General features: G+C 52.3%; 1 protein-coding gene across 3 annotated transcripts in view; it reads right to left on the bottom strand.

Moving 5' to 3' along the window:
* PC (pyruvate carboxylase) overlaps nucleotides 1-9,779 on the bottom strand; it is a 95,815-nt gene that overhangs the window by 62,136 nt on the left and 23,900 nt on the right. Inside the window, exon 1 of one of the 3 annotated variants that reach the window (XM_051830874.2) lies at nucleotides 5,991-6,147. The exons of the other annotated variants lie outside the window; for them this stretch is intronic. The gene's annotated coding sequence lies outside the window, so the exon portion shown is untranslated. Of the gene's footprint in view, nucleotides 1-5,990; nucleotides 6,148-9,779 lie in introns of those variants that run through there. 3 annotated transcript variants of the gene reach the window in all.

Below are 9,779 nucleotides of genomic sequence, written 5' to 3'. Positions count from 1 at the left end.
AGCCAGGGGAGGCGGAGCATAGCACAAGGCTCCCCGGGGTGGGGGGTGGGGGGTGGGGTGCTCTGGCCAGCACAGGCAAGGGCAAAGAGACAAGTCTGGGTCTGAGCTCAGCCCTGCACAGCTGCTGGCCCTCTTAGTCCACCCCCTGGGGCCTCGGTCTCCTCAAGGTGACCCCTCTCCCCTCCAGGACCGCTAGGAGGAAGCAGAGCTCCCCTGGGACGAGTTCCCTGTGGCTGCTGTTTAGGGCTGCGCGGTTATTTTATTGTTGCATTCTTTTATAACTATTTAATTCTAACAGAGGAAAAACCAACCAGCAGATGCAAAACCAGCCCAGAATTCCGATTTCACTTTCCCCACACTATGGCACTGTCCCTGGGAATTTAGACAGGCAGGGCTCTGAGGCAGAAAGCTGCGTGCCCACTACATCATTCGCAGTGAGGGTTGCTTCCTTAAGCCCCAGCTCAGTTAAACAGCAGAAAGGAGCCCCACCACCTTCCACCCTCCACATCCTAATCTGTCTGCTTCAAGCCCACCCAGCAGCGACGACCCCAGAACAGACTTTCTGCAGAAGTCTTGAATCAGCGGGGAAAGAAAGGGTAGGAAGTCGACTTTGGGCTTAAAATCCATGGAGGAGAGCAAGGACAAGAAGGCTGAAGCAATGGCCTCTGACAGGTGGGCTGTCGTCCAACAGATCGCTGCCCAGTCCCGAGATGAAAACATTTCAGCCATCAGCATCCGTCAGGAAAAGCAGTGGCCCGCCTCCCGGACATGCATCTGCAGCCCCGGGAAAAGCACCTGCTCTCGGTCCGCGCCACCATTCATTTCCTGTCTCTGGTCCATATCCCTGCACGGCTGCGAGCGACATGGGCACAAGCTGCCAGCCATCCACAAGAGAACCGAGGGCCGGAGGACAGCTGGCAAGGAGGCTGCGCCAGCACCAGTGTTAGGCAGGAAGTCAGAAATCTACCCTCTGTGTGCGGGACAGGCCTGAAGCCCAGCACCCACTGTGGGAGCTCCAGAAGCCCAGCATCCTGCACTTCAAAGTCCTGCCCAGACCCTGATGACCTCCCAGGTGACCCAGCCCTTCCCCCAGGAAAGCTCCAGGGAGAATTCTCTCTCAGGACCAAAGGGGCCACCTGACCTGATAACACAGGGCAATAAAACTTTCACAGACCCTAAGGGAAGCCCTCCTAATCTGCCAGCAAATCTGGGGAAGAATTTACTAATTCTCACCCAACAAACCCTCCCACCAGGACTCTCCATTCTTTGTCCTGGAGGACAGGGGGCGGCGGGTAAACAGACTGCCCTAAAAACCTAGGAAGTCCAAACAGACCGGCACTCAGCTCTCTGCTCTTTGCTGAGCCGCCCGCCTGGCCTGCCCAGGTGTATTCTCTCCATTCAACCATGTAACCTCGCTCTCCCCGGTCCGAGCGGCTGGGCGCTCTCTGTCCCTTCCGTCCTGATGGATGCCCTGTCCCCAGTAAAGCCTTGCACTCCACTCTGTCTCACCCCTGATTTTTCCCACGGCTTCCACGGCCTTCCCTCCAGTGACACCAGGAAGGCCCAGGAGTCTCCTGGGCTCTCGCTCTGACTCTGAAGTTAGCTGTGAGCTGAATAAGAGGGTTTCAGAGGATACACAGGGTTTGAGATCTTCCTTGTTCTTTGAAAAATAACTGAAGGGGAAAGCCAGGCATAGGTCAGCTATGTTAGCTTCAGAAACAGAACGGCCATGTCGAGGCTTGCAGGGCAGACGGTACAAAAGGGAAAGGAGATCAGCCTAGTGACCGGCGGGCGGGACAACAAAGGGAAGAGAAAGAGGCCTGAAGTCCACGCCTTCCAGTCGGCAAAAGAGCCACGTGACAGACAAACTTGAAATGGGTCATGGAAAAGTACACAGAAAGTCTCAAGGCAAGAGAAAAGGAGAGTGGGGGAAGAACACAGTTTGGAACTCAGGGTGCCGCTCTGGTCAGCACTCTGTTCCTCCTCCTTATTTGCAAACAAGAGGGACCCGATCTCCAGATAAGAAGACAATGGCATCCCAGGACTCTCAAAGGATGGTCATTCAAGATGAATGGGGATGATGAAGACAGTGGCAGAGAGATAAGAAGCCACTCCTTCCCAGTGTGGGGCTCTGTGAGATCTCTAGAAGATAAGGGCCATACCAGAATCCTGATACTCAGCAGTGATTACCTTTGTGATTAGAAAAGGCAAGCAAACTACTTTACATCTGGAAAAAAGTACACAGAGGGCTGACAAACTTAAAATGTGCCGCTCTTGGCCAGCGCCACAACTCACTTGGCTAATCTTCCGCCTCCAGCGCTGGCACCCTGGGTTCTAGTCCCGGTCGGGGCGCCGGATTCTGTTCCAGTTGCTCCTCTTCCAGTCCAGCTCTCTGCTGTGGCCCGGGAGAGCAGTGGAGGATGGCCCAAGTGCTTGGGCCCTGCACCCGCATGGGAGACCAGGGGAAGCACCTGGCTCCTGCCTGCGGATCGGCGCAGCGCCCCGGCCGCAACACACCAGCTGTAGCAGCCATTTGGGGGGTGAACCAAAGGAAAAGGAAGACATTTCTCTCTGTCTCTCTCACTGTCTAACTCTGTCAAAAAAATTAATTTAAAAAAATAATAAAATGTACCACTCTTACTGAAAGGTGCATAATTTAAGGGTTATTATCTTGTTTGAAACAATGGAACAACAGGCAATTATAGCTAACCTGCACTTGTCCAATTGTCCAGCAAGCACAGCCAACCCAATAAATATTTATAAAGTACTTCTGAAGTGCCTGGCATAGTAGAGGCAGCAGAATTATTTTAAAATCTATAAAACACTGAAAATAAGGCTTACCATTACCAATAATCACAAAGTCCTGGAAACAGCCCAAGCCCTCAACAGTAGGCATATGACTAAACAAAACGTGCTAAGGCAACATGACCAGGGCCTGCCTAGGGACGTGACCGTTTAGGAAGTCCAGCACGTGGGCCTGATGCACACACTCTGGCCACAAGCATGTCCAAACACACACAGCGCTCTGATGCGGAGGAGAAACAGCGGCGTGATGGGAGCACACTTCAGCCCGTTACTTCTGTTAACTCTGAGTCTTCACCGTTTTCAATACGATTCGGTGAATCTGAGCACATTTACCAGGTTGAGCAGTCAGCGCCACTACCGAATTCCAGAACAATCCCAACATCCAAGAAGAAACCTGATACCATCTGCAGTCTCTCCCATTGCTCCCTCCCCCCAGCCCCGGCAGCTGCTGATCTGCTGTCTTCAAAGATTAGCCTGTTCAGACATTTTGGGAGAAGTCACAAAACACTTCCCTCACTCAGCACAGTGTCCTCAAGGTGCGTCCGTGGTGACACACGGCTCCGTGTTTCACCCCTTTTCATGGCTGACTAATATTCCATTGTGCAGAAAGATCATCTTTTGTTTATCTACCTTTCAGCTGTTTCTGCCTTTTGGCTATTATGAGTAATATTGCTATGAATACTCACATGAGTGCTACATTTTAAATATATAATTCTTTTTTTTTTTTATCTGAAAGATAGAGTTACAGAGAGACGGAGAGACACAGAGAAAGATTTTCCATTCACTGGTTCAATCCCCAAAAGGCCACAAGGGCCGGGGCAGGGCCAGGCTGAAGTCAGGGGCTTTAGTCAGGTTCCCAATGTGGGTGCAGGGCTCCCAGGACCTAGGCTATCTTCAGCTGCTTTCCCAGAAACATTAGTAGGGAGCTGGATTACAAGCGCAGCAGCTGGGACTGGAACCGGTGCACGTATGAGATGCTGGCATCTTAGGTGGCAGCTTAACCCCTTACGCCACAATACCATCCCCGACATACATAATTATTTATTTGACATGTAGAGTTACAGACAGTGAGAGAAAGAGAAACAGAGAGAAAGATCTTCCTTCCATTGGTTCACTCCCCAAATAGCCACAACGGCCGGTGCTGCACTGATCCGAAGCCAGGTGCTTCCTCCTGGTTTCCCATGCGGGTGCAGGGGCCCAAGCATTTGGACCATCCTCTACTGCCCTCCCGGGCCACAGCAGAGAGCTGGACTGGAAGAGGAGCAACCGGAACTAGAACCGGCGTCCATATGGGATGCCAGTGCCGCGGGCAGAGGATTAACCAAGTGAGCCACGGCGCCGGCCCCCATAAATTTTTTTTTAAAGATTTATTTATATATTTATTTGAAAGGCAGAGCTACAGATAGGCAGAGGCAGAGAGAGAGAAGTCTTCCATCCCCTGGTTCATTTCCCACATGGCTGCAACGGCCAGAGCTGAGCCGATCTGAAGCCAGGAGCTTCTTCCAGGTCTCCCACGTGGGTGCAGGAGCCCAAGGACTTGGGCCATCTTCTACTGCTTTCCCAGGCCATAGCAGAGAGCTGGATTGGAAGTAGAGCAGCCAGGACTCGGACCCACAAAGAATGCCGGCACCACAGGCCTTACCTGCTAGGCCACAGCGCCGGCCCCTACATAGATAAATTTTTACCATCTAGGTTGTACTCTCTTGTTATACTTTAATTAGCCAAGAATTTGAACCCTACAGTGTGACCCTAGGGTTTGTCTCTGCATTTCCCTTCTCTGGAACAGAAGGTGAAAGAACAAGGACATAAACCTCAACCATTCCTGCTCTTCGCCCAGGAGAGAGATAAACACTGGGGTGTATTCCTGCCCTTGACTCTCAATTGGGTCTCACACCCTATTGCCTTTGTACCCAGCCCCAAGGCCACCTGAAAGACCAGTTTCTGGAATTCCCCTCTGCCTTCTGCCCCCGCCCCCATCCCTAGCCTCTGCCGGGTTCCATCCTGGGCACGTGGGCAGCTGGTCACCACTCTGCGAGCTGATTGTCTCTGAATGAACTTGGTCTGGCTGTGAATTCGTGCACTGCCCCCTCTCTACTCTGCACCGCTTTTCCTAACATTTTGGTGCCCCGTGTGACAAGGCTCCAATCTGCAACTCCTTTCCTAACAGAGAGTACGCGGCAAACCAGCAGCGCAGGCAGCAGCAGAAATTCAAAAGCGACCGCTAGAATCCATAGTCGTGAAGCCCCAGCTGCAAAGTCGATGATCTGCATTCCCTCCTGGCCCCACAGCACAACAGAAAATCAATGGAAAACTCTACTGGCTGCCCTCTGGATATTTTAGTAAAACAGGGATGCTATCGCGAGGTCGAACTAGACAAGGGAAGGGCTGTCGGAGGGCGAGCACTTCCTCAGCTCCGGCACCAAGAGCTCTCTAGAGGTTCACGTGGTAAAGAAAGGACAGGAGTGGCTGTGGGCATGGTGGCCTGAGCCGTCGCTAGAGACACCAACATCCCACGTTGGAGTACCTGGTTCAAGTCTGGACTACCAGGCTTTTTTTTTTTTTTTTTTTTTTTTTTTTTTTAACAGGCAGAGTGGACAGTGAGAGAGAGAGAGACAGAGAAAAAGGTCTTCCTTTTGCTCTTGGTTCACCCTCCAATGGCCGCTGCAGACGGCGCACCGCACTGATCCGAAGCCAGGAGCCAGGTGCTTCTCCTGGTCTCCCATGCGGGTGCAGGGACCAAGGACCTGGGCCATCCTCCACTGCACTCCCGGGCCACAGCAGAGAGCTGGACTGGAAGAGGAGCAACCGGGACAGAATCCAGTGCCCCGACCAGGACTAGAACCCCGTGTGCCAGCGCAGCAGGCAGAGGATTAGCCTATTAAGCCACACCGCCGGCTGGACTACCAGGCTTCTGATGGAGCTTCCTGCTGATGCGCCACACCCTGGGAGGCTGCAGATAATGGCCCAAGTGCTTGAGTTCCTGCCACCCGTGGGGAGGTTCCAGCTTCAGCCTGGCCCAGTCCTGGCTACTGCAGACATGTGGGGAGTGAACCAGCAAATGGACGATCTCTGTCTGGCTTTCTCTGACTCTCCCTGTCTTTCAAATAAAAAATAAAAATGTATTCATTTTTTAAAAAAGAAAGGACAGAATTTGGGCTGCTAATATTGAGTTAGTCTCTACGTACCTGGAAGGGCCGGATGGGAAAGGCTGGTGGGGAAGCCAGGAGACCAGGTCACGGGAAGCGAGAACTGTCTGTAGTCAGGACCAAGAGCCGAAGGCAGAGGAGGAGAAAGGAAGGGAAGCAAGCCTGAGATAAGCAGTGAAGGCAAACCAAGACTGCAGATCCGCTCATACCTCTCGGTGCAGAGAGCCAGATGACCACGGGAAAGCCAAGGTCTGGAAGTCACGTGAAGAGGCCCACACCATGCCTGATGGCGCAATGATAAGCCTCAGCCATTCTCCCTTATTGCCCAAAAAAGATAAACACTGGAATGTATTCCCTGCCCTTGACTCTCAATTGGGTCTCATACCCTACTGCCTTCACACCCCACCCCTTACAGCCACCTGAAAGACCAGTTTCTGGAATTCCCCTCTGCCTGCTGCCCCCTACCCCACCCCCAGTCCCATCCCAGCCCTCCTAAAATATACAAAGGCCCAGCCCCTGGGGGTCAGGGCCTTCTGCCCCGTGTTCCATCATGGGCACGCGGGCAGTTGGTCACCCACATCTGCGAGCTGATTGTCTCTGAATACATTCGGTCTGGCTGTAAATTCGTGTACTGCCCCCTCTCTATTCTGCACCTCTTTTCCTAACATTTTGGTGCCTCTTTTCCTAAGGGTGCCACCACTGTGGCTCCTTGGCCCTGGCCTACAGAAGTCCAAGCGTGGAAGCATGGTTACCCTGCCAAGCACAAAAGAAAACACAGAGTGTGAGCACTCTGCCAAGGCTTAAAGAGGAAAAACAGCACTAGGACTGGTTCAGTGAGGCACCTAAAAACAGATACTGCAGATTCAGGCCTGGATCTGTGTGAGGAGGAGAGCTGAACCCAAGACGCAGCAGAGGCAGCAGCCAACTTAGCTTAAGGATTTCAGGAATTACGAATTAGTCTCCCTTTTTTAAAAATAAAATTTTATTTATTTGAAAGGTAAAGTGACAGAGAGAGACAGATAAGACAGAGAAAGATCTGTCCGCTAGTTCACTCTCTAAATGCTTGCAATAGCCAGGTCTGGGCTCGGCAGAAGTCAGAAGTCCAGAACTCTAACCAGGTCTCCCGGGTGGGTGGCATGCACCTGAGTACTTGAGCCAACACCTGCTGCCTTCCAGGGTGTGCATTTGCAGGAAGGTGGGTGAGAGGTGGAGCTGGGACTTGAACCCCGGCACTCCCATGTGGGATATGAGCGTCTCAAGCAGCATCTTAACCACTGTGCAAATGTTCTGGCTTAAAAGAACCTGCCCGGGGCCAGCACTGTGGCACAGCAGGTTAAGCTTTCACCTGAAGCACCAACATCCCATATGGGTGCTGGTTAAAGTCCTGGCTGCTCCACTTCTGATCCAGCTCCCTGTTGATGTGCCTGGGAAAGCAGCAGGAGATGGCCCACGTGCTTGGGTCCCTGCACCCACGTGGGAGACCAGAAGAAACTCCCGGTTTTGAACTGGCCTAGATCCGGCCATTGTGGTCTTTTGGGAAGGAGTGGATGAAAGATCCCCTTTCTATCTCTCTTTCTTTCTCTGTAACTCTGCCACTTAAATAACTAACTGAATCTGTAAAAAAAAAAAAAAAAAAAAAAAAAAAAAAAAAAAAAAAAAGATGTCCGATAGGGCTCTGAGGGCAAACTGACCTTATGATGTGATCAGCATGACAAGCAGGCTGATAGCAAAGGGGCAAAAGTCCACCCTGAAGCAGGGCGGGGCCTCTGGGGAGGCAGGAGGGCCTTGGGACGCACCTACTCCAGGGCATTTCCTCAGCAAAGGAGGGAAAGCTGCAGGGCAGAGCCCGGACAAAGGGATGAGAGCCTCTGCAAATGGAACGAGAGGAAGAGGGCAGCAGGTGATCACTGCACCAGGCCAAGCCACAGCACAGACCACACCAGGAAGGCAGTGCCTGCAACTGCAGGACTCGGAGGGCGTTTGCAGAACCCAGGCAATGGAAAACACTGCACCCATGGACAGAAAGCGGGGGAGTAAACAGACGCACCAGAGAAATGAACGTGAAAAAAAAACAGGCTGGGTGGTTTTGTTTAATCTTGCACTGGTGGGGCCGGCGCTGTGGCACAGGAGGTAAAGCTGCCACCTGCAGCGCCGGTATCCCATATGGATGCTGGTTCAAGTCCCAGCTGCTCCACTTCCGATCCAGCTCTCTGCTATGGCCTGGGATAGCAGTAGAAGATGGCCCAAGTCCTTGGGCCCCTGAACCCACATGGGAGACCCGGAGGAAGTTCCTGGCTCCTGGCTTCATCAGATCAGCACAGCTCTGGCCATTGTGGCCATCTGGGGAGCAAACCAGTGGATGGAAGACCTCTCTCTCTCTGCCTCTGCCTCTCCGTAACTTTGCCTTTCAAATAAATAAATAAATCTCTAAAAAAATAATAATCTTGCACTGGTTAGTTAAGGTGCCTGTGTCCCACACTGTGTCCCATCCTGGACTGGACTCCTGACTCCAGCTTCCTAAGAAAGTGCAACCTGAGAGGCAGTGGTAATAGCTCAAGCCATTGGGACCTCACCACCCACGTGGGAGACCTGAGCTGAGGTCACAGGTCCCAGCTCAGTCCCAGCCAGAGGCCACTGCTGGCATCTGGGGAGTGAACCAGCAAAAAGGGGCATCTCGCTCTTTCTCTGCCTCTCAAATAAATCCATGAAAAAGAAACAGGTATTCTGGAGGAAAGATTCTTTTTGATTTTTAAATATAATTATGACTAAGGTAGAGTTCCGCAAAAAAGATGACCTTTGACTTAGGAGCAGGTCACTAGGCAGTGGCCTTAGGAGCAGGTCACTGGGCAGTGGCCACCTCGCCTTCCACTTCAGGAGGCATGCGGGAAAGCCAGCTGCTCTTGGAAGGAGAGCCAGTCTGCAGCCTGGTGGGTCCCAGGGGCCACTGACTGACCCCTGGGCAGCTCAGGGGATGACCCTGTGGCAGGGCACCTGAGGCCAGGCAGGCAGCGAATGACTGAAAGTGGTAAGGCACGTGAACATCCATCCCTCTCCAGAAGAGGGAACCCAAGCAGCAGCACCCGGTGTAGAGCCCCAGTTCCTGCTTCGTGGAGGTGAAGTGTCCAGGATGCTACAGAATCACAGCTTGTGGCCATGCACGAATGGCAGTTGTGAGTGCTGGCTGCTCCAGGGCCCTCCTCCAGCCTACAGGAGGAAAAGGCTTCTGGAGGGAGGGAGGGAGGAGGGGTAAGACACTGCAAGAAGATAATGATCCGTATGTACAAAATAAAAGAGGCAGCCTCTTCAGCATCCAGACCCCGGGAATCTAACAGCCTGAGAGGCAGCGGCTTGGGCCGCAGCAGTTAAGTCGCTGCTTTGGAAATCCACATACCCGTGCCACACCGCCTGGTTCGAGTCCGGCTACTGCATTTCCAATCCAGCTTCCTGCTACTGTGCACCCTGGAAGGCAGCAGATGCCAGCTCAAGTCCTTGGGTCCCTGCCACCCACATGGGAGACTTGGACAGAATTCCTGACTCCTGGCTTCAGTCTGTCCCAGCCCTGGCTGTTGTGGGCATTTGGGAGTAAACCAGCAGATGGAAGATTTATCTTGTCTATCTCTGTCTTCAAATTTAAAATGAAAATACATTTTTTAAATTCAAACATTTTAAAATTTCTTTAAAAAAACAAGAATCAGGCCAGCCTGAAATTAACACCTACCCAGATGGACTTAGCAGCAGCAGGATAACAATGAGGTTTCACACGGTCTACCCAGGAATGCAAAATATGTGAGAATTATTACAGGGGATTTCAGCAACCAAAAGGCTAAA

The sequence above is a fragment of the Oryctolagus cuniculus genome, chromosome 1, assembly GCF_964237555.1.
Source record: "Oryctolagus cuniculus chromosome 1, mOryCun1.1, whole genome shotgun sequence".
NCBI lineage: Eukaryota > Metazoa > Chordata > Mammalia > Lagomorpha > Leporidae > Oryctolagus > Oryctolagus cuniculus.
Note: the sequence above shows the minus strand (reverse complement) of the source record. Positions and strands in the feature narration are given on the sequence as shown.